This window comes from Mustela nivalis, assembly GCF_964662115.1.
Source record: "Mustela nivalis genome assembly, chromosome: 10".
NCBI lineage: Eukaryota > Metazoa > Chordata > Mammalia > Carnivora > Mustelidae > Mustela > Mustela nivalis.
Window position 1 is genome coordinate 48228584 of NC_139029.1, and position 25945 is coordinate 48254528.

At 41.5% G+C, this 25945-nt stretch overlaps 1 long non-coding RNA gene across 1 annotated transcript in view; it reads right to left on the reverse strand.

Annotated features, from left to right (window-relative positions):
• Positions 1–25690, reverse strand: part of LOC309842901 — a 48138-nt gene extending 22448 nt beyond the window's left edge. Inside the window, exons 1-2 of the long non-coding RNA XR_014299844.1 lie at positions 25411–25690; positions 3065–3115 (exon numbers count right to left, since the gene is read on the reverse strand). This is a non-coding gene — a long non-coding RNA (uncharacterized lncRNA). The remainder of the gene's footprint in view (positions 1–3064; positions 3116–25410) is intronic.
• Positions 25691–25945: the final 255 nt, after the last annotated feature.

Below are 25945 nucleotides of genomic sequence, written 5' to 3' on the forward strand. Positions count from 1 at the left end.
TATTCTAAGTCCTCAACCAAACTCTTTTCTATTCTTTGCTCCCCTTCAACCCATAACAATGCTTAAATCTCTTACATCTAAGTAGAAATTGTCTCTTTCCTCTGAATTCTCCCACTAATTACCATCTCATCTCTCTCTTCATATACAAATTTTTTAAGAATACACTATTTTTGCTCTTTATAGGGCTTCATTTACATTAACTCTTCACCTCACTATAGTTTATCTCCCATTTTGCATAAAGCAACAGCAACTGATCTACATAAGCCAAAGGGGGAGAAAAATTTGGTTTTTTGATATACTGGATAGCATCCACTCCTACTTTAAAGAGCCTAGAAAGTGGGGCACCTGGGTGGTTCAGTGCGTTAAGCTTCTGCCTTCAGCTCAGGTCATGATCTTGGCATCCTGGGAGGGAAGCAGGCTCCCTGTTTCCCCCACTTCCTTTGCCTGCCTCTCTGCCTATTTGTGATCTCTCTTTCTCTCTTTCTCTCTGATAAATAAATGAAATCTTAAAAAAAAAAAAAAAAAAAAAGAGCCTAGAAAGTTTAAAATGGTGTTTTCCAGACTCTCTTGCAGCTAGTGTTCTATATGCAAATTAGGTTCTGCCAATTAAGACTATCATAAAAGTTTTGGAAGAAAAACATGGAAGACATTTTCTTCTCATTGCTAACAAGCAAGCTCATAAAAACACAAGTGTCAAAAAGCAGGTCAGAGGGAATGATGACCATATTCAGTGCCTGGTTAACACCTAAGGTGTCAAGAAAGTTTTGATGGTGACAGAGGAAGTGGCTTTCTAACCCCAGCTACCTGATCTCTGATTAGCATCTATGATAAGTTTTAAATTTAATAGATCTCCTGATTCATACTACTATAACATTTCTAGCTATTTCTTAAAGCATCCAAATTCTTATACAAAATCCTTTAGTGTTTAAAATACCTGGGATATTTTCCATTGCCTATACTGAGCCTTGAATAATATATAGTTTGTGAAATTAGAAGTATTTAAAGACAACAGACTCTCAACAAAGATTTGAAAGTGGTTATCTGATTTGGTTGGCTTTGAAGGCAGAGATGATTCAGCTCCCACTGAAAAATGGGAACTGACAGTCCATGGCACAGTCATAAACAGAACTACTTAAATCATCACATTTTTTGGAGGACTTAAATTAAGAGCCCATTGAAGGCAAGTCTTCGGTGGATTCGTACGGTTTGAATGAGGCAAAGAAGGACTATGGGGAACCTAAACACTTCTGAAGCCCTGGAGAGCTTACGGAAAGGAGCCAATGTATATTTTTTAAAATGCTACACTCTAGACAAAATTAGAGGATTGGAAAGTTTCTGTAACTGCCATCAAACAATCTTTAATCTCTTCAAGCCAACAAGATGACATGTCCAAAAGTAAGATGCCAAGACTGGTCATGTGACTCTTGATTTACAAATGAAATCAAATTCACAGCTTCCCCCACTCTTTTATAGTCAAGACTGACTTTGATTAAGGAAGGAATGGAACCCTGAGGACTGAGATGAGAACATCTGGATAAATTCAGATGAATATGAGTCTCTGGAGTCTCAGTATACACTGAGCCTTACTTGGTAGAAGAAGCAGTCCTTCCTTCCCACATGAGAAAGTTAGCTCCACCTTTTGTGGAAAGCCTGGGCTGACCTTACCAGAGGCATCTACCTTCAAAGAGATGACAGTTAACCTTGTGTTTTACCATAGCCATGGCTATGTTGCACCGTTTTCATCGTTTCCTGCTTGCCCCATAAAAAAAGATCCCATTATGTCTCAAGGAGACCAGTAAAGAGAGTTTACCATTTAATATCACAATTTCCTGCTTACTTATATCTGTAGAAACAACCTGGGGAATGAATATGTGTGATAATGGATTCAGAGGGGGAAAGGAGTAGATCGATGAGAAGTAATTATCAACATGGATGCATTTACTAGAGATTTTAATTCAATAAACTAATTCAAGAGAATGCACCTGTTTGCTCCGCTGATCAATTCAAATCTGGTTTCAATAGAGACCTACCCCAAGTGAGATTGAAATGTCAAAATTCCTTGACAGAATGTAAAGGGAAGAGGAAATACAAAGTCTTAGGGAGATAACAGTGTTAAAATGGAATTACTATTTATGACCATCTAACTATGTTTGCCAAGAGGACCCAAAGGATGCTCCCTAACTAAGACACAGAGAAATATACCTGGTTGAAGCACCCATATCCTTTAAAACACTACAGTGGCTGCTTTATGTAGGAGATTCTGGTATTAAAATAGGTTTCCTAAGTTCAGTGGTGATGATACGATTCTGGAGTGGCAGAGGTTAAGTGGTAGTACTAACTAGTTACCATATAAGCAGCAAGAATACAGCTGTAATCAGAATGAGCTGACCTTCAAGAATGAGATTATTTATGGCTGGATTCCTAGGACTGAACCAAAGAGCAACAAAAAAGTCGAGAAAAAATAATCTGGGATATGTGAGCACTGGTTTTGAGTTGCCTCAGTGAAAAGTCAGATTACCTTACCTTAACTGGATCCAGAAATGGATCCAGTTCACAGTTTGAGATTATTGAATATAGAAGCCAGGTATCCCTGAGCAAGGATGCTGTGGCATTGTCTCAAGCATGAATTATAAATTTCTTCTTTGTTTCCTTACATAAACTTCAGCCAATTGCCAGAGTAACTGTGCACTGGGAAAGGGAAATACCCATCCTTTAGGGTTTAACTGGACACTGGTTCTTAGCATTAATCCTTAAGGACAAAAAAGACAAATGTGACCCACTAGTAAGAGTAAGGGCTTAGGAAGATCAAGCAATACATGCAGTTTTGGCCAGAATCCATCTTGCAATGGGCCAAGAAAGTCCACAAACCCATTCTGCAGTTATTGTCCCATTCCAGAAGACAACGCTGTGGTAACATTTCATCAATTAGGAGAGTATTCACATTCATTCTCTTGACATGAAGAGATGGGACTAGTGAAATGAACCAAATAGTGAATCAAAAACAGTATCACATCCCTGAGGGAATTACACATTAATACCACCTTCAAAGACTTGAGGGTCTCACCTGTAGCTTACCACAGTTTACATTTCTTGAGTTGCGATCCCTCTGCTATTCCTGAAAAAAAAAAAAATTCAACTTCTGGTAATTCAGGAAGGAAAATTGTAAAAACCTGAAAGAAGAAGATGGTAGTAGCAGGGGACAGCATAGTTTAGAATCTTGTGAATTTTCACTTTAAAAATAAACAGAAAAATTTCTATATGACAAATATTTACAACAAAACTAGATGATAAGATATCCAACAAACCCCAAAATACAAATAGGGGGTGCGGGGAACAGTAATATGAACTATGTGTTATTGTCATTTGGGTTGGAGAACTCAGAGAAATACAACAATGCAAGTGATGGGTAGAAACCTCCTCAAAAAGGCAACAGAAACTGACAAAAAGTACAGCTAGTCTGTTTGAGAAAGGAGCAGAAACTCCACTAACAGGAGAGGGTAAGGGGTCAGTAGTAAGGCTTAAAAGGGGCTGGAGTTGTCTAATTCCCTTGAACTCCAGACACACCTCCACAGGAGAAACTGCTGCTGGTAGCCTTACATCTGAGTAGAATAGAACAACAGAAATAAATGTAAAGGAAGGTCTAGATCAAAGTGTGGGAGGGGAAAAAGAGCCAGAAAAATCTCAGAAACCAAACCACCACATTTTTAGACATTACCTGAAAACAACAGAAGAGGACACTGTGTCAAGTTAGAAGATCTATCTGAAATAACCGTCCTCTAGAAGTGCAATAGCAACCAAATTTATATTAAAAGGAATTTTTAAAAAGTGTCAAAATCAAGTCCCATAAAATGTTACTATTTGAAAAAAAAGAAAAGGAGCAGAATGATATCCCTACAGGCAAAGAAAAAAGCTCTGCTCAAAAACAAATCAAAACTGTAATATACTATTTCAAAATGAGCTAAAACACATTAGGAAAATAATATAATATAGGGGGAAATAGCATAAGTCAGAATCAGGGAAACTCCGAAGTGATGTGACAAAAGACAAGGAAGAATACAAATAAAGGGCAAAAAATTTTTTTCTTAAATAAAGATTACTGTAGGAGAAAAGTAAGAGCAAATAAATATAAGTAAAGCCTTTAAAATATGGAAGGTAAAAAGAAGAAAAAATTTTAATTCAAAAATAAATGAAGAAAAACAAAAATAAGTCAAGAGAAAGGGATAAATATTGAAGATGGGCAAAGAAAACTCAATACATGAATAATAGAAGTCCCTGAAGAAACACACCCAAAGCAGGGGAATGGATCAGATACTGGAATCTTTCCTGAAATAAAAAATAAAAGTATTTGAAATTACATACTGAAAGAGGCACACTGTATACTTGAGAAAAGATATGTAGGGTGGTCATGCCATTTATAAAATTAATGTCTCTCTTTTGTTTTTTTTAAGATTTTATTTATTATTTATTTATTTATTTGTCAGAGAGAGAGAACAAGCAGGCAGAGGCAGAGAAAGAAACATGCTCCCTGCAGAGCAAGGAGCCTGATGGGGGACTCGATCCCAAGACCCCGGGATCATGACCTGAGCTGAAGGCAGCAGCTTAACCAATTGAGCCACTCAGGCATCCCAATATCTCTCTTTTATAACAAATTCACTCTGCTCTAATTATTGGAATGGTTTCTATCTCCTCACTAGACACTGATACAGAAATTGGTCCTAGCAGTGGCCCCAGGAAATAGACCCTCAAAGATTGAATCTGAGGAGTTAGTGATATCCTCACTCTGGAAAAGAGTGCAGAACTCTTTGCCAATGGAAAATGGGATGTTAGGTAATCCATGGCATGCAGCGGCATTCACTATTAATGAAATTATCATCGGTGGTTGATTATGATGAAGTATCTACACAAGCACTAAGACATATTCTAGTAAAACTACTGAGCTTTAAGGAAAAAAATATTTCAGGCTTCTAGGCTAAAAAACACACATGACATATAAGGAAAAAAAAGTATTATCATCGGATTTTTCAACAGCAACATTTTGTGCCGGGAGAAAATAAAGCAACATACTTAAAATGCTTGAAGGGAGAAAATGTGAGCCAAGAATTTTATATACAGTAAAACTGATCTACAAATATAAAAGGTACAGACTAATTACTATCAACATGCAAGAACTCCAAGAGTACTGTTCCCCTGAGCCCTTCCTAAGGGATCTACTAGGGCAAAGCTGACCAATATGGTAGCCATTGGCCATGTGTTGGTTAAATTTTAATTTTAATGAATTAAGTGAAGTAAAGTTAAAAATCCAATTCCTTAATCAAACTAACTAGATTTTAAGTGCTCAAAACCTATATGCAGCTAGTGGCTATCATTCTAGAGAGTGCAGATATAAAACATTCCCATCATCACAGAAAATTCTGTGGGACAATACTCTCTTAAGCCAATGAGCTTCAGAAAACCAAATGACTGGACGATCATCAACATAAAGACTGATGGTGGATATTAAATATATACTTAATTGAAAACAAATTTGACAATTGACATATAGTAAAACCATTAAAAAAGGGGGAGATGGGTATGCAAATAAAATAAAATATTTTTAAATTACATTTTCAATAATCTTAATTAATGGTAGTATTATTGGCATGGCTGACCTGAGACTATTCTAGGTGTAATGCAAGACAAAACAAATTTATAATTATGTAATATTCTAATTCTATCATGTCCTTGCAAACCAGATTCTCAGTGTGGAAGAAAGGGATACAAATGTAATATAGAAGAGGTTAAATAAAAAAATCTTGAAGCATGAATTTAACTTGGAAATGTTAGTGTGAACAAGAACACGTGACCAACCCAGGAATCACAGGTCTCCTGAGGGTCCATGCCATGGTTTTGAAATATTGCTCCTCATTAAAAGAAACCAGGGATTTGGGGAGAAATGACCAGATCCAGGTCTGGGTATAGATGTACAAGACATGCCTGGAATATCTTGACATATCAGATAGAAAGGAAGCTATCAAAGACCACTGGGGTCATGTCAAAAAGATCCAGGAGCTAACATAAAGAGGCTTCCATTGGCCAAAGATGATACAATTTCAGCTTTAAAAAAAATAGCAATAGATTGAAACTCACCAAATATGTATAAATCCATAAGTTTATAATAATAGTAAAAGAAAAAAACAACCTTTTAAGGATGAAAAGGAACTCAGTTTACTTCCTTGAGAACTGGATAAATGAAAGGAAAGAATCAAGCACTTATCTTGCCTATTTTACACAAACTAGCTTAATGGATAAGGGGAAGTATCCCTCTATAAAATTACTTCGGGGGCGCCTGGGTGGCTGAATCAGTTGAGCGTCGGACTCTTGATTTTGGCTCATGTCATGATCTCAAGGTGGTGAGATGGAGCCCTATGTTAGCCTCCTCCCTCAGTGGGGAGTCTGCTTGAGATTTTCTCTCTCTCCTCCCTCTGCCCCTTCCCCCTCCATGCATGTGCACACATGCGTGTGTCTGTGTCTGTGCATGCACGTACAATTTCTCTCTCAAATAAACAAATCTTTAAAAAATTAGTAAAATTACTTCAGCTAATATGAAAACAAAATGACAGAATATCACAATTTTGGAACCTCAAATAAATAAAAGGGCCTTGGCCTTGAGTTTCACCAGCTGTTAAAATCATAAAAAGAGTGAAAAATTGGACAGACATGCATCTTCTAATGAAAAAACACAATATTGCTTACGGTATTACCAAAGAGATTGAACCTGAGTCCAGGCCTCTGAATCCAGCTGCCAATTTGCGGGAAATACAAAGGAGGAAGAACCATGTTGAATTGCCCCATGAATATGCAATTTAAAAAAAATTCAGACTTTGGAAAACTCTACAGTTCAAATTTATACAATAAACTGTATAAAATGGGTGTGATTAAGCATGCACACTCAGGTGATAAAAGCATAAAAAGGCAAGGAAGTGATGATGACTACATAGAAGTCAGAATAGTTACTTTTGAGGGGAGAAAGCTAGATTGGCATGAGATATGTGTAGAAGTTTCTAGGGTGACTAGCAAAAGTTCTGTTTCCTGACTCATGTTGGTTACAAGGATGTTTACTTTAAAGTAATTTACTAAGCTATTTTAAAAAATAAGATTAAAAAAAAGAAAAAAAAAAGATTTGAAAAATGGGGGGGGGGGTGACTTTTAATAAATCCCCATTCAATTCACCACTATGACCATGGCAGAAGATATATGGGTTTTGGAGAATAGCAATGGATTCTCTTAAATTTCATCATGTAAACAGCACTTCAACTGCAATTGTTTTTTTCAGATATTGTCTTTTTACTAGAGCAAATCAATCCAGACCCTGGCACTTGGTATGCAGTGAACAATCTGATAAATACTTTGTTCTCTATACCAATAAGCAGAGAATACCAGAAGAGTTTGCTATCATCTCTCAGGAAAGCAATTCACCTGTACTGTTTTACTTCCTGGCTACAGCAACTCTGACTCTCTGTGAAAATGTAGTCAACTGGACATTGACTACCTCGCCATCCCACAGGATATCATGGTAGTTCAGTACATGGATGATAGCATATCCTTAAGACATAGTAAATAAGAAACAGCTGTAGTTCTAGATTCCCTGATAAAACGCACATGCATGAAAGAGTGTGAGATAAACCTCATAAAAACTCAGGGCTCTGCCACCTCAACATAGTGATGCTTAGAAGGTCTCTTAGGGTTTTGGAGGCAATTCAAACCACATTGGGATAAACTGCTGGACACATTTACCAAGTAACACCTAAGGACTGTCAACTTTGATTAGGTCCCAGAGCAAGCAATGTTTCTCCAGCTGGACCAGGACCCAGGGCAAGCAGCCTGGACATAGGATCTAGCAGAATCATGGTGCTCTAAGTGTGTATGACTGATGAGGATACTGGACAGACAGTTCCAATAGAAGAATCAAGATACAAGGCCCCAGGGTTTGGAGCAAAGCCCTATATTCTTCCATGAATACATAGTCTCTTTTGAAGAAACATCTCCTGGCTGGTAGAGACTGATTTCTTAGCTGTGAGACAGGAAGGGATCATGTGACCTGAACTGCCCATTACAAATGTGTATCATCTAATCTAAATTGGGTTTGCATAGCAACACTCCAAAATCAAGTGCAAGTGTTTAAATACACGATCATATTAAAGCCGGTGATAAAGGCAGCGGTAAGCTTCAGGGGCATGCCATGTACCTTCCCGGTGCACATACCCTGGGGGTACTGCCTCCTCTTCTATAACTCATTTTATTTTATCTTTTTAAAGATTTATTCATTTATTTGAAAGCGAGAGAGAGAGAGAGTGGGGAGAGGGGCAGAGGGAGAGGGAGAGTCTTTTTTTTTTTTAAGATTTTATTTATTTATTGTACAGAGAGACAGATCACAAGTAGGGAAAGAGGCAGGCAGAGAGAGAGAGGGAAGCAGGCTCCCCGCTGAGCAGAGAGCCCGATGTGGGGCTCGATTCCAGGACCCTGGGATCATGACCCAAGCCGAAGGCAGAGGCTTTAGCCCACTGAGCCACCCGGGTGCCCTGAGAGGGAGAGTCCTTAAGCAAACTTCCCAGAAACCATGAAGCCCCATGGGGGACTCCCTCCTGGGACCCCAAGAGCATGACCTGAGCTGAAATTAAGAGTCAGCTGCTCAAGGGACTGAACTACCCAGGTGTCCCTCTTAAACTTATTTTAATAGCTTTGCAGGAACTTGTCTATGAAAAGTGACCTGAAGAAACAAAAAAGAAAAAAAAAAAACTGCAGGAATTTACACTGGTTAAAAATGGACTGCAGGAACAGTATGCCCTCCTTAAAGATGGCTCCTGAAGGGCACTAGGGAAAGGTACTTCATTCAGTAGGCAGAACCTTGAGCAGTACCTATGACTGTCCCCCTCCTAGAAGGAGACAAAGAAGTACAGACATACAGAAATTTGGGGGTAGGGACGCCTGGGTGGTTCAGTGGGTTAAAGCCTCTGCCTTCAGCTCAGGTCATGATCCCAGGGTCCTGGGATTGAGCCCCGCATCGGGCTCTCTGCTCAGCGGGGAGCCTGCTTCCCTCTCTCTCTCTGCCTGCCTCCTTCCCTACTTGTGATCTGTCTCTCTGTCCAATAAATAAATAAAATCCAAAAGAAAGAAAGAAAGAAAGAAAGAAAGAAAGAAAGAAAGAAAGAAAGAAAGAAAGAAAGAAAGAAATTAATTTGGGGGTAATGCTGAATGGTTTCACTAGAGGGTCACAGACTCAGAAGGAACAAGATTAAAGGGCTGGTGACTAAGATGAATGGGAGAGAGCTGTGAGGTTGGACCTGATGAGGTTGGAAAGATGATCTGATCTTGAATATCGGTCAAAATATTTCCTAGCAATGAAGGCCAGAGCTTGCTTGGGGTAAAGTAAGGGGCCGTAGTGGTAGGGATGGTTGTTACTTATGGGTTCAATAACAGAGAACTATTTCTCTACTCGGTGTGTTGGATCTGGATGGTTCGACTATGGAGTGCTCGCTCCTCCGACAGAAGAGACCCTGACTTAGCTCTCTGTCTAATGCTGCCTCAGGGAGAGCAGATAGCCACCACATGGCAGATGAACTGGACCACACCCACAACAGAGGGGGCGACAACTTGTCCTCACTGGGACAGAAATTTGTCCTACATATAGTTTTACCTTTCTTGCATGCAGGGAAGTTTCATCAGCTTATTTTCTCTCAAGAAGAATAATCAGAGGGGCACCTGGGTGGTTCAGTCAGTTAAGCATCTGCCTTCTGCTCAGGTCATAATCTCAGGATCTCAGGATCAAGACCAGCATTCAGCTCCCTGCTCAGTGGGGAGTCTGCTTCTCCCTCTCCCACTGCCCCTCCCCACTGCTCATGCTTTTTCTCACTCTCTGTCAAATAAATATATAAAATCTTAAAAAAAAAAAAAAGACTCAGATAATGATATATAGGGTAAGGATTAGAAACCGGAAGATCAAGTACAAAGTACCATAAAAAAAAAAAAAAAGAAAGAAAGAAAACCTGAAAGCAATTCAAGGTCAGCTTATATCTGTCATGTGCTACCACAATTCCTGTGACTCCCCTACTGTGGCACTTCTCATGCTTCTTTATAAGGAAAACTTGTGAGAGCTGGGCATGGTCTGCATTGCTCTCCATCTTATCTTCAGCCCTAGCACTGTGCCTGGGACATAACAGAGCTCAACAGATACATGTTGAATATTTGTTGAATGTGTTCTGTATCTTCATACTTCTCATAATGCTTTGAAAGTATTTAGGTTAAAGTTCACTTAACAGACATTTGTTAAGTGAAAACAATGTGTGATCAACTAGGTCAGAAGTCAGCAAACTACAACATGTGAGCCAAATCCGGCCTGCCTCCCGATTTTGTATGGCCCATGTACTAAAGATCGTTTTTACATTTTTAAAGGGTTGGAAAAAAAATAGAATCATAATATTTCACGACACAATCCAACTAAAAAATGGGAAGAAGGGGGATCCTCAGTGGCTCAGTCAGTTAAGAGTCTGGCTCTTGATTTTGGCTCAGGTCATGTCTCAGGGTCATAAGATCGAGCCCCTGGAGGCCCACCTTGGGCTCTGTGCTCAGCAGGGAGTCTGCTTGAGATTCTCTCCCTCTCCCTCTGACCCTCCCCCCATGTGCCCACTTTCACTCTCTCTATCTCCCAAATAAACAAATAAATCTTTTTTAAAAATGGGCAGAGAATCTGAATAGACATTTTCCCAGAGACATCCAGATCACCAACAGGCACATGAAAACCTCATCAGTCACCATGAAAATGCAATTCAAAACCACAGTAAGATATCACCTTACACCTGTCAGAATGGCTAGTATAGAAAAGACAAGAAGAAAAGTGTTGGAGAGGTTGCAGAAAAGGGGAATCCTCATACATGGTTGGTGGGAATGTGAATTGGTGAAGACAATATGAAAAACAGTGTAGAATCTCCTCAAAAACTTAAAAACAGAATTATCATAGGATCCAGGTATTTGACTTCTGGGTACTATCTGAAGAAAGTGAAAACAATAATTTAAAAAGATAATGTGCACTACTATGTACATTGCAGCATTATTTAAAACAGCCAGAGTACAGAAACAATCGAAGTGTCCATCAGTGGATAAGCGGGTAAAGAAGATGTGAGATGCATATATTACTCAGCCATTAAAAAGAATGAGATATTGCCATTTGCAACAATATGGATGACCTTAGGTATATTATCCTAAGTGAAATAAGCCAAATAAAGACAAATACACTATGATTTTCTTTTATGAAGAACCTAAAAAAAACCAAAACAAATGAACAAACAAAAAAAACTCAGAGATACAGAGAACACGCTAGTGGCTATCAGTGTGACAGCGTTGTGGGGTCGATGAAATGGTTGAAAAGGGTCAATTATATGGTGACAGATGGTAACTAAAGTTATTGTAGTGATAACTTTGTAGTGTATACAAATAGCGAATTATGTTGTGCGTATAACTAAAATTAATATAATGTCATATACCAATTTTACCTCAATAAACTAATTAATTAATTAACCAATAAAGAGTGAGCTCACAAAACCCTAGGCTACCACTCTTGACCTCAATTAAAACAGAATCCCAGAACCATGGGATTCTCTCCCACCCAGGACCCTGCTATGTGGCCCCAGGTACGCTATGTAATGTCTAGGTCTTGTGAGTAGTAAGTCTTTATTTTTTTTCAAAGCTTCCTAATGGTTGTTGCCAAAGGACATCTTGCAATTTTAATAAGAACCACAAGGGCTTGGGCTCCTGGGTGGCTCAGTTGGTTAAGCGTTGGGCTTGGGTCATAATCCTGGGACCCTGGGATCAAGTCCCACAACGGGCTCCCTGCTCAGCACTCTCTGTCTCTCTGTCAGATAAATGAGTAACTAAAAATCTTTAAAAAAAAAAAAAAAAAAAAACACACACAAAGACTAGTACAACCCCAGCACTGGTTATTGGTAGGCTGTGACTGGCACAAAACACCCCCTTTAGAGAAAAATTTGCCCACCCCTGCACCAGACCTTCCAAAGTACAGAACACGACGATATTTAAGACAATGGCTAACATGATGCTGCCTCCTTCCTCTGCAGGGCACTATTCCTTTACTTCAATTCCTTCTAAACGTACTAAAATATGTTTTTCTATTGCATGGCTTCTGGGTGAGGTTTATTCAGAGATGTGCCAGTGTCTTGAGGCTCCATTTGGGGCTATTGGAAACAACAACACCTACAGTAGTCCAATTAGATAAATACAGAGGGGCAGGAGAGAATCAGAGACGATGAGGGGAGAAGCCAGGGCCGGGCTGCCCCACTTTGGCACAATGAATCCATAAGGGAAATTTCACTTCTGTCAGCATGATTTCAAACGACATCATGCGGCCTTTTCCAAAGCTTGGAACTATTTTTATGATAGTAAAGTGTTCATTGTGATTACTGAGACAATTGTCATAAAACTGATGTTTACTGCAGTAGGGTTTGAACCTGTATTTGGTGAAGTTACATGTTAAAATAATTCACATCAACTTCTCCAAAAGAGAGAAATGGAAGAGTTTATTTTCCTAAAATGATCACTTCATTCAATTGGAAAAGTTGATAGCTTTTTGTTCACTTTTTCAACACTTTCTACAAAATACACCACTGCTTGACATCTACTATTCACCTGAAATAACGACATGCTAGTAGCTAACTTCCCTTTATTCTTCCCTTTATTTATTCTTTATCATTTAACTTTATCACAGGCAGGCATAGCCTGGTCTCTGCTAGAGCGACAAGAACTCTTTCTTTAATTACTGTACAGACAGTAGTAGTAGTCTGGCAAATCTTGTGCTATCCAATCAAGCAAGATTCAATACCAAAAAAAAAAAAAAAAAAGTGACTTGCCAAAATCAGACATTTGTTAAGTGAAAAAAATCATGTAGGTACTTATTAGCATAAGTGCCTACAGTGACATTCTATTTTTTGAAGTTTACAGCTCTCAGGGAGCACTTCTTGCTGGAAGTTCTATTTAAAAATTACGTAAGGATTACGATACTCACATCTACCTGATAGAGGGAAACAAGACAGGCGAGTGGGTCATTTCAGAAATCACAACTTTTAAGCTAATTGCAATTTCTAAAGTAAACCTAATGGGACTGCAGAGAGCAAGAACATCTCTAATCTAATCTTGGCAGCGCTGTGATTTCAAACTGCTCAGCCACACCGTGTATTCCCTTTCCCTTTGTGTGGCAATGCCCACATACCCTCAGCAAGGAGCCTTCTCCGGGCTTCGGTGATGGACTGCGGCAGTCATGATTGATGAGTGATTGTCAAAGACAAGCTGAAGCCCTCGCTCTTTACTGAGAAACAACTTTTTATGGACCACGAAGGAGAAATGCAGATTTAGCATGAGGGTGAGGGTTGTGAAGAGGTTAAGGAGGATGGTCTCATAGAAATAGTGAATGAGAGCAAACTTGAGAAAGCATCCACAAGTGATTCACTTGAATTAAGGGTAAATATATACAAATTTGGGGGCCTTAAAGCTGTCTTCTGAGGGAAAAGCCAATGCTTCGAATCTGATCATCTTTCGGAAGTTCAGATGCCTGCATTCAGTTGCTTTGCCTTTTAGTTAGAACACTAGGAGGAAATACTTCCAGCCTAATCCAAAATGTCACTGCTAAAGAAAAATTGAGTGCATACACCCATGATGACCACAAAGCACGGAAATGTTTTCCCATTTTTTATCTTTTCTAAACTGTTAAGACAGTTTCTTGATCGGTCTCCCCCACCTCCAAAAACCTTCCTTCTCTTTGGGACCTTGTGATCTCATCTACAACATAGACAAGGAATCCTTACTGAGTCCATTTCAACACCCCAAAAGACATACAACTTACAGGTACTTCTCTGTAATGAGATGTACATCCTTCTGATTCAAGTATTTAAAGTATGTCAGCCCTTAATTGATAAATCCCGTGAATATTGTGCTTTAATAAATGGTAGTCTACCTTTGATCCCCAAAAGAAGAGAAAGAACACATAAGAAACATCAGACAAAATATCTGCTGGAAATAGGAAAAAAATATTAATTCTGAGAGGTGGGTACAAGGTTGTCTGACGTTTTGCCTATTTTTCTGCATTTGGAATGCTTTATGATTTTTAAATTGCTCTTCTGAAGAAAAATAGAGTGGAAGAAATTCCAGGTACTCAAATTCTAGATGAAGAAATGAAAAGGAAGAGGAAAAATTGCACAGCATTTTTCTTTTTCAGGGGCAGTAAGTTGAAGAAAACTCTGAACTCCTGTTGCTTTGGAGGGACGGTGATCTAGGGGGTCCCTGGGAGTAATATTCTTATTCCACTGGAGGAGGTGAGCCAAGATACTTATAAGCTCTAGAGAACCTTTAACACAGGAAGCTATTTATCATAACAAGGTTGGTTGATACTGTTCCCATACTGAACCAATTAGGTTCGCCTATTTCGTCATACTTCATAACTTGGGATGATAGGTTTCCAAGTATGGTACAGTGTAGTAATTGAATTTTGATCAAACACACATGGCCCATAACCCAGTATGTGAAATTTTCAGAACAGTTCACAGCTTTTAAATATCCAGTCAACATGTTGCCAAAAGTACAGGATGTACTTGATGCAAGGGGGAGAGAAGGGGAGGGCTGACTCTTGGTAGAGCTGTAAAACAAATATTTTTGTTCTTGTTCTCTTCTTATTTTTCAAATAGCAGTGGAGAAAGGCCGTGGGATATCGTATCATAACTCAAGTCTTCCCCATGCTTGCTCCATGTGCATAAACATCTTTGAGTCTCATTTCAGATTACCTTTTTTTTTTTTTTGCATGAAACTATTATCATGTCACAGGCCTGTTACATATGACCTGCTAGCATTTCTCATGCAGCACTATCCAGAGCAATTCCTGACTACCCACTATAGGCCAGGCACTGGTATACACTGTTTTGAATAAAGAGATATGATCTCTGCCTTCATGTGATCCACTGTGGATGGGGAGACAGGCATAAATTGAATAAGAACGTCAATAATTTTTAGCATTGTAAACCTGTGATAACAAACACAAAGAAAAAGTAGAGCATTAGGAGGGACAAAAATGGGGATGTGATTTATCCAGGAGAGATGGAGTGGGGAAGTGAAGCAGGGAACACATCTCTAAGAAAGTGCCGCTGAAATCGATTTCGGAAAGATGATAAATAATCCAAGAGTGGATGAGTATTCCCAGGAGAAGTAAGCACACAGATAAGCCTTGAAGTAGGCAAGACTTGGGCAAGTTCAAGGATCTGAAGGCTAGTAAATTCAGGAATAAAGAAGCTAAAAAGACAGGGGAGAGCCAGATCAAACTTTGCCATGCAAAGGATTATGCTAAGATTATGTAAGGATTATGCAGCCACTCAAAGGTGGTAGGCCAGGGCGGTAGGATGACAGGAGGCAGGCAAGACAAGAAGCAGAAAGATGAACTAAGAAGACTTTGACTATTGTCCAAATGGGAAGTGATAATGGCTTAGAATGGGACAATGGCAGAGGTGAAGAACAGTCGACAAATATAAGCAATATTTTGGAGAAGAAATGACGTAACTTGATGATAACTGGACATGGGACCTGAGGGAGACACTTCCAAGGACACTTCCGGGTTTGTGGCTTCAGCAACAATAAATACGGACAGCAACAATAAATACCAACCTGCATGCCAACCTGCGCACAACTCGTAAGAGTATCCTAAAGCGATAGGAGGACCATATCATTCCCACCAGCTCTCATGTCTGCAGTGATATTCTGCTCTCCTCAGATTGTGTAGGAACAGATGCATTAATCAGATGGCGGGGATACAGAAATTTTCCACCTACACGTACATCAAATTTTCCTTGCCATAAGCAGGAGAATGTCTCTCAGATGGGAAAATCAGACTTTAACGTAAACTAAAGATGTTTACTCTCGGCTCTACAGACACGGTCATAGATGTCTGGCTGTTGAACTAGGAGAACCTGAAAAAAAAAAAAAACTGCTCCTTTGAACATATTTAAAAACCAAACGTGTTTCTTTATTCATTCAACAGATTTTCCTAAGCATTTTTAGTATGAGGGGTCTGAGGTAAATACAAAGTGTTCCCGGCCTTTGCAAAGAATATATTCTGTCAGGAGAGAAAGAGGCAAAAAAAAAAAAAAAGAGTATACTACAGTGCAGTATGTTATATAAATCAAACAATAGAGTTATATTTGACAGATGACAGGATTATTAATTTTCAGGGGTGTGGGGGACAGGCACATGGGCTTGGCTATGAAGGACTTCAGAGAGGTTGCCTTTAAGACAAGTCTTAAAGGACAAACAAGAGTTTGCTAAGCAAAGAAAAGGATGGGGAGATGGTCCGAGAGGAGGCTACAGTGCAAGCCAAGGCATGAGGGTCCCAAAGAACACTGGGTACTCAGGGCTAGACCCCTCAGGGTATCTAATCCAACCCAGAAATCATCCTTCCATTCTAAAGTCTGGAAAACACTACCAGTCTAGTCTGATTTATCTGCTATCACTTGACCCAGACAGAGAATTCTAATTTGTATAGACCCAAATCAACTAAACCTCTTCATGTCACAACTGCCTGAACATTGCCCGCATTCAGGAGAGTTTGAGGTCGACCTGTTGAGTTGGGGGTCCTCTCCCCCACAGTCATCATCTGTCCAACAGCGTGGCCACGGCCACAGGACCCAGCTTTTATTGTCCCTACAAAGACACGGTGGTGGCCCAAGGGAACATGGATGTGGCCTGGAGAATACAGATCATAGAATGCTTCTGACACTTGGCTCCCCAAACTAGTACAGCTGCCTTCGGACAACAGTCGGACAGAGTCAGTGACCACCACCGAAAAAATAAAGTGTGGGCGTGTATGCATGCCTCCGTGTGATCTTTACATTTTTTTAATAGCTATTCAGACAGTCCTTAGAGAGGGAGCTGGCAGCTTCAGCTGGAGGCTGCTGCCCCACCTGTCTCCAGGCGCTGCAAACACAGCTGTGTAAGGAGACAGTCAAAGCTTCCAAGGAAAGAAATGGTACAATGAGGGGCGGGGGATGGGGGCGGAGGAGCCGGGGGATGGGAGCGCCTTTCTCACCAACCCACTCCTGTCTAGCAACTGCAAAAAAAAAAAAAAAAAAAAAAAAAAAAAACCACAATAAGTAAGACCATTCAAGACCCAAGTCAAGGGCCCTTTAAAAACTATCTTGTAAAAGGATGAGACGGAGCCCTCCCTTCCAAGTTCGGGTGGGCTCCTTGCAAGGAGACGACACAGAGAGACGATGTAGGCACTATCACAGACCTCGTGGTTCCTGCCACACAAACAACAGAACTTCCCGGCGAAGTACCTAGAAACTTCACTCGTATTCCCCCAGGCTGAGAAGCGCAGGCGTTTTCAAAGTTCAACTCTTGAGGAAAGTCAGCGGGGGCACGATTTCAGCAGACGCCGATCCAAATGTTAGCCGTCCTCCCGGGGTCCGGGGCTCGCCGCTCCCCACACGGAGGGGGGGGTCGAGAGGGAGAGATACAAGTCGCTTTAGCAGATGAAAACCAAAGCAAGGAGGTATTTTCGGGATCATTTTAATCACAAAATAGCACGAACGCGATCTGTGCCTGCGTGCTACCCAAACGTCGATTTGAATACCACTGAACGCTAGTTTGAAAATTTCCATTTTTGTAATTTGCTTTCCTTTGTGAAGCCAAGACTTGAGAGGGAGCTGGCAGCCGTCTCCAAGTCTGGCACGACTTCACCTCAGACGCACTCGGTGGGTTTGGATGTGGAGGGAGACCGCCCAAGAGAGAAGGGGAGAGGGAGGAAGCGTCGCCGGGAGCCAGCGAGCCTCGGCCGGAGGCCGCCCCGCCAGCCGGCCTCCGCCGCGCAGCCAGGGGCTCTGGCTCCACCTGCAGGAATCGGAAGGCACGCCGCTTCGATGCCCCGCTTCCGCGCTAACCGGGTGGGGGTGGGGACCGACCACGGGTGGGGGTGGGGGGAGCCGGTCCCAGCGGACCGGATCGCGGCGGGAAGGAGTCGGGGAAGGAGGGATCCCCATCACCCAGAAAGGGCCGCCAGCCAGATTCAGGACAGCGATTTGGATTTGGAGGGGAAAAGACATAAGCCCTTCCTCCAACCTATGCTCGTTCGATGTAAGCCCCATTTGAGGACCAAGGCAGTATCTGGTGCTCCGACAGACCCAGCATCTAGGATGCCCTCAACTATGAATAAACGGATGAACAAATCCACTCTGTCAAACAAAAGAGACGATATGTGGTCCCCTCCCTCGCCCCCAAAATTCCTCTTTTCTTCAGGTGTTGTCTAGCATTTTGTTAATGGCTAGTAATTGCTACAAAAATCCTGCAGGATCTGTACTACTATAGTGTTCTCCTCCCAGGGAGGCAGCACCAAGACCCACTCCTTTCATCTGATGCCCTTATTTTGCAGATGAGTAAACGGAAGTATGGGGAGGATCCCCCCACCCCACCACCACCACCAAGTCAGCCAGTTTGTGGTGATAAAAATGGTTTGGGGGGACGCCTGGCTGGCTCAGTTGGTTAAGCAGCTGCCTTCGGCTCAGGTCATGATCCCGGCGTCCTGGGATCGAGTCCCACGTCGGGCTCCTTGCTCAGCGGGGAGCCTGCTTCTCCCTCTGCCTCTGCCTGCCATTCTGTCTGCCTGTGCTCGCTCTCTCCCCTTCTCTCTCTCTGATAAATAAATAAAATCTTAAAAAAAAAAAAATGGTTTGGGGAGAAATTTTCCGAACCTCTCTGGTGTTCCGTTTTTCTAAGGCAAGAGAATTAATCTGCTTTACTGCAGATTGGCCTGCACGAATCCGCTCAGCTGATTGGCTGTCTCAGGGGGAAATTGGCTTCCCCACCTACCTGTTGTCCTGTCCCTGAGCTTCTGTCCCAGCTTCTGCTCTGGGCCAAGGCAGCTGCTCATGCTGCTTTACTCCAAATATCAAATGCTGCCTGGAGCTGATGCCAACCCGTTACTAAACTTATGAATTCATGTTTTCAAGCCTGAAGGACAGAATCTTTGAGCTTGAGGGTTTGCAACGTACAAATAGGCAGGTGCTTTGTTTTAGCAACACAGGTGTCTTATATCCAGTATGTAGCGCATCTACTTATCCAAAGTGCTTAATAAGCAGTTACTGAGTTTCCCAGGGATAGTTACAGATGAAGATGGTGTTTACCGATTGAAAAGGAATCTGCTGTAGGCAGCGCTCAGTTTCCAAATAAAATGAAGATCCTTCTTGTGAATGACTCTATTTGTATTATGTCAAAAGAAATTGAATCCAGGGAAGGTTGGAGATCAAAAGATCCAGATTCTAACCACAACCCATTTATAAAATGGAAGTAATACTGTCATGACCTCTGAAAGGATTAGAAATGAGTCACTATTACAATAATAATTGCAATATTAATAATAGCTTTGAACTATTATTAGTGCTTACTACATTCCAGGCTCTCTGCTAAGCCCTGTAAGTACATTACCTAATTTATCTTCATAACAACTCCATGTGAGTTACAATTATCACTCCCATTTTACAGAAGGAGAAAACTGAAGCTGAGATAGGTTTAAATACTCCCCCATGGTGGGTGCCTGGGTGGCTCAGTTGCTTAAGCGTCTGCCTTTGGCTCAGGTCATGATCCCAGGGTCCTGGGATGGAGCCCCACATTGGGCTCCCTGTTTAGTGGGGAGCCTGCCTCTCCCTCTACCCCTCCCTTGCCCCCTCCGCCATAGCTGGTGCTCTCGTTCTCGCTCTTGCTTGTTTTTCCTCTGTTTGAAATAAATGGATGAAATCTTTAATAAATAAATAAATAAATAAATACCCACGGTTACAGCTCATAGTGGGGAGGCCAGTGTCAGAACCCAAATCCTACCTGACTCTGGACTCCTAAGCATTACTCCTAAGCATTATACCATGAATGCCTACTGGCTGCTTCCATGCTAGCGACATTCCAATCTCTATCTTTAGCTCTGAGTCCTCATGGGAACTCTATCCTTTTATTTCCAATTACTGAAAGAATATCATTAATTACATATTTCACTACTGTTTAAAATTAGAAGGGCCTGAGCCAAACTCCTTCCTTCTTTTCATAAGCGTTTGCTCAGAACCACCCATGTTCAGACCCCCAAGGTCAGCCTAGGATGGCCGTTCTCAACTGGGGGTGGGGGGTGATTTTGTCCTCTGGGGGACACTTGACAACGCCTGAAAACTTTTTTGGTTGTCACAGATGGGGTGAGGGGATGTTTCTGGCTTCTAGCGAATCGAGACCGCGAGTGCTACTCAACAGCATTCAATACACATGGCATCTCCCACAACAGAGAATTATTCAGCCCAAAATGTCAATAGTGCTGAGGTTGAGAAATCCTGGTTTAGGAATATGAAGATGAATCAGACAGATGCCATCATCCATCATCTGACATGGGAGATGGATGTGTAAATTTGCAGCACAAAGTTTGCATAGATAAGCATGTGGTGACATGGAATAAATGCCCCTCGTCCGTAGAGTCTGTGAAGGGCTGTGGGATTTACTACGGGCTGGGGAAGGCTTGTGGGAGGAGGTGGCACTTGAGTCAGGTGCAAAGAAGAGATACCATCCAGATTCCAGATAAAAGAACAAACGGTGGGCATGGGTGGACTGCAGGAATGTTGACTGACTTCCATCAGAGCGAGGACGTGTGAAGAGGAGTGGTGGGCAAAAGGAGGTGATGTTGTGTTGGGGCCAGATCAAAGCCTTGAGCAGAGAGAAAGACTTTCAGACTTTGTAATAGGAAGCGCATCTCACATTTCCCCATAGACTAACGTTCTGGGGAGATGAATCAAGCAGCTGAATGAAAGTGGATTGCTGAGAACCAGGAGCTGGAGAGGAAGCCATGTTGTAACACTACTGCCATACAACTAACTGTTAAACAAACAAACAGACAAACAAAAACCAACAATTCTGTGATCATTGTAAGCTACATATAAAACCTTGCATAGTGCTCCCCATTGTCAGAGGGATTTCCCCATTTACAGATAAGGGAACAGTCTTAGCCTGGATAGGAAGTAGCAGAGTCAGGATCCAGCTACCAAAACCTCTACTCTTAACTGCTTTGTGTGCTGGGTGCACAGTTGGGATTCTTAACCTATTGACAAAGCAGGCTGTTCTCCTCTCTAAGACAAGCAATAAAACGAGACAGCCCAGACCCCCACTGGGAATGGGAAGGTCTGGGACAAACAGCCTCAGGAAATCTGCTTCTCCTTGGCAGTCAGAGCTGACTGTAGGGAGAAAGGGATGTTTCTCTAAGCTAATTTTAGGGGTGTTGGGAGCATAGGCATGTGCCTTATTACAAACACACTATTTGGAATTAAATTGGTTCTTCCCAGGGAGCATGGTACATGAGAGCAGAGATGGGGTATGGCTTGGGGCCGGCAAAGCAAGGATTGAGCTTCTGTCGTCAGGCCTCTCGTGCCTGATGAGGTAGCAAGCAGAAAGATACAAAGTAGGGGATAGAAAGGCTGTGACTCAGAAATTCCTTGTTTACTTGGCTCCTGAACAGATTGCTAACGGGATCCAGGTGTGTGCTCTGGTTTTGTTTTAGAGGCTTTGGGCCAGAGGCAGGGCAGGAGAGGAAAGGTGTTGACTGTATCTGTAGACAGAGTGGGTGGCAGAATTAGAATTGGGGAGGTGCTGACAGAGGCGTGGCCATACATGCCAGCTGGCACCAGCGGCCATGGGGGGCCATTGGTGGCTTGAGGGCACTTTTGTCCTGAGAGAAGATTCATTACAAGGAGCTAAAGAAGGAAGAAACCAAAAGGTGACCCCGGCAAGTAACTGAGGACGTAGGTGGAGTACATGGGAGAGGCTTCTTGAAGACTTCCAGGACTACATGAAAGGAATTGAGATGGTGGAAGTTCTCACACAGCAGGCATGGAAAGGGTCAGAGAGAATTTGACGGCATGCAGTGGTCACCCCTGTGGTTCTGTATGACTCTGTTGCAGGATAACTTTAAACTACTTTGGAAACTTTGTGGTCTACGGTTTAAAGGTCAAAGGTGCCAGGATTCCAGGGTTTCAACTGTTCTTTCTAAACTCTCACAGCTTTAAAGAAACACAGATTCTTGCCACAATCTCAGATTTTGACATCCTAATACGGAGATTTAAAAAACAAAATCAGGACACAGTCTCTTTTCTAGACTTGATCTCCTCAAGGTCAGAACTGACTCTAGCAGTAAATTCAGGAGGTGCTCGAGAAGTGTCTGCTGGATTTATTCAGGACACCATTCTCCCAAAACATCAAGATTATTCACTAAATATATTAAGATAATGTTTAAATCCAAATTTTATGTTTACCTAGTTTAAAAAAAAAAAAAAAGCCTAACCTTACGCATCAATATGCCTGTTTTCACAAAGCCTTTGCCCACAGTCTGTAAGTTGTCCTAATACTAAGACCAAATGCCAAAAAGCAAATGTTTTTTCCTTGAGAAAATCTGGAAGAGGCAATTATATTAAAACATGCTGCTCAGAAGGATCTGTTTCCCTGTTTTTCTTGTGTCCGTGGCATAATTAGGCCTCTTCCAACCAGTGTCCTGAGAAGAGAGTCAAAACCAGAAATCAAAGTTCTCATTCCTACGCCCTCTCCATTTTTTTGCTGGACATGGGATATTCCTGATGAAAATGAGGACTGAGATTAAGCATAGCACAGCTACCAACCCTTGAAGGTCTCTACACAATGAAAAACGTCCTGGTCACTTCCCACACACCCTACACATCCAGCGAGCTCGCCTGAATCCAATCTGGGGGACAATATATGACTTAACCTTGAAGCATCAGGTGGGACTAGAACTTCCATCAGGGGGTCGATGATCCTAACCGGGTTAGCACCCTCGGAGGAAATAGGTAGCCTATTGTAGGTATCCCATGAACCCTTTGCTGATTACAGATCATGGTACCAAAGGAATCTCCACACAGAAAACCTGAAGTCCAACTGAGCTGGAATGGTTTCAGCCCCCATTATGTAGCATTTTAGCCACTCCCTGCAATTTATCAGTCCACATCTGTCCATGTTATCAGGGTATCCTGAGCCGCTGATGCAAATGCCTCCCTCCAAAGACTGTTGATATGCCCCCAAAGTCCTTCTCCGAAATGAGTTTCCTGTAGGGAGAGTGCCCTCTTGTTAGATTCCCAAGTGTTCACATTTCTCTGCTCTTTTCTCGTACTTTCCACTGAGCAGCCGTTGCTGCAGCCTCCTGAGCAGGGAACAGGCAGGTAATTGGAACGGATTTTCTAAGTGTAGTGGAGGAAGCTGTGTGTTTATGGACTACCGTATTTTCGTGGTCATGCATAATGGACCAGGCACTTTTCCACCCACCTGCTTATGCCACCCCAATGAACACGAAATTTACATACCTGGAAGAAAACAGTATTTTCTGAAACATTAATAATAAATGCAGAAAATATGTCTGTTATGAGCAAACATCTCCATAGCCTCCCTTTGCACCATTCTATTTTGGTTAAATGTATCTACTATGTTGCCCCCTTACCTTCTTTCTAAAATACACTGGTGGTCATCGAAATGGCCCTTCTTCAATCAAGAATCAGTGTTTTGTAAAACAGCATTGAGAAGTCCCTCCATTGAGGGAGCAGGCAATGTTGAAAGTTCTTAGAATAAAATAACTCTAGAGCAGAAACCTCAGCAACCAGGTTGTACTAAGAGAGAGATAATGTTCAGAATGAGGGGAGCGACAGTCTCTGTCTCCTCAAGGCCTGGCACACCCTGTAAGAAATATTTTTGGGGGGACGCCTGGGTGGCTCAGTTGGTTAAGCAGCTGCCTTCGGCTCAGGTCATGATCCCAGCGTCCTGGGATCGAGTCCCACATTGGGCTCCTTGCTCCGCGGGGAGCCTGCTTCTCCCTCTGACTCTGCCTTCCACTCTGCCTGTGCTCGCTCTCACTCGCTCTCTCTCTGACAAATAAATAAATAAAATCTTAAAAAAAAAAAATTTAAAAAAAAAAAGAAATATTTTTTTGTGTCATACTATAGAGGGACAATAACAGGCATGAGAAGCTGGTAGGCATTCGAAAGGAAGGCAAATGGCGGTAGCTAATACTCACAGAGTCCTTACGAAGGGCTGGGCACTGCACGTGGCACTCTATTTTAGCTTCCAGAAACCCTCTGAGGAGATTATCATTATTCTGTCCATTTTACAAAGAAACTCAGAGTCATGCAGACTGTAAAGGGAGGAACTAGAATGACACTGGTTCTGTCAGACTCGGATGACCCTCAGAGCAGGCAGTGGGTGTATTTTCAGTGCATCTTGATAAAGATGATTGGTGAGTATGACATTGATGTCATGGCTACCGCGTGTTCAAGTGCACATGTGAGTGTGTATGCGTGTGGGCTCTAGTCTTGTTTTGCCAGTTGGAACACACACGCTGTGAGGCAATGACCATATAGACGACTCACATATTCACTTCTCAGGCCTAGCAGCACTGGGTGCCTGGTAGGTCTTTCTTACAGCTTTTGCAGAATAAAATAGTTTCAAAATGCTTTAAAAACCAGTTCACCCATCAGATTACTGAGAATATATGGAGAAAAGGACAATCTGAGGAAAGCAATTGTTACAGTCATTTTGAGGACATTTTGGCAATAATTAAAGGTGCGAACCCTTTGACCAAAATCTAGAAATCTATCCAATCTATTCTACAGGAAAAACTGATACACACAAAGATTTTATACATGGTATGGTATATGCACACAAAGATATAGACATAATGAAGATATATGTGTGTATATACATAAAGACATATATAAACTTATGTGCAAAGATATATACAGAGATAGATATAAAAAAATGTGTAGTGTGTATGTATGCATTACAATTCTGTCCGTATTGGCAAAATAAAATGGAAACAACCTAAATGTCCATCAATAGGGGAATTATTTTTTTTTACATTATTGTATAACCATATAATGCAATACTATGTAGCCATTAAAATACTGGAATCGATTTATTTGGTTAACAATTCTTTCTTGTTTGGGGTGCCTGGATGGCTCAGTTGTTAAGCAGCTGCCTTCGGCTCAGGTTATGATCACAGGGTCCTGGGATAGAACCCCACGTGGGGTTCCCTGCTCGGCCAGAAGCCTGCTTCTCCCTCTCCCACTCCCCCTGCTTGTGCTCCCTCTCTTGCTGTGTCTCTCTCTCCATCAATTAAACAAATAAGATCTTTTTAAAAAATTCTTTTCTGTTTAAATCTACAGAAATAGAAATTTTATATGATTCACATTAACATACATATAGATATGAAACATTTCTGAGCATATTGGTAATTGGAAAAAGCAAGTTACAGAACAGTACATACTGATGTTTAAAATATAAGAAATAAAAATGTGAAAAATAAAAGAGAAAGATACTCACCAAAGAGGTAACATGGATATTTCTGGGCCTTTTACCATGATAATTTTTAATTATTTCTTGCTAAAATTTGTTTAATTCAACGGATTCCAAACTATTTCTATAATAGTTTTCCTCATTTACAAATTCCAGACACCCGGGAGCTCACCATGTTTCTCCACTGGCACAGACGAAGAGAGTAATGAAGAATTAGCCTTAATTATTCGGGCCAAGAAACGCAGATTATTATAAGAACATGGTAAAAAGCAAAACTTTGTCTTGGATTATCTCAAGACAATTGTCTGAAAACTTCCTGCTTATTTTTCCTGTTTGAACCTGGCTTTTCAGATTAATGTGAAGTGATCTGTTTCTCTGTGATTCAGAACCTCACAGAACTTGGCAGGCAAAGAAATACAAAGAAAGGAAGAAAAGGAGAGTGGAAAGTGGGGGATAAAAGAAGATGGGCGGAACTTGAGAAGGCTTAATGAAGTAATAGAACACACCCCAGACCCTCGGGGAACAAAGGAACAAGGCTGGTGGGAGACAACAGATGTTCTCC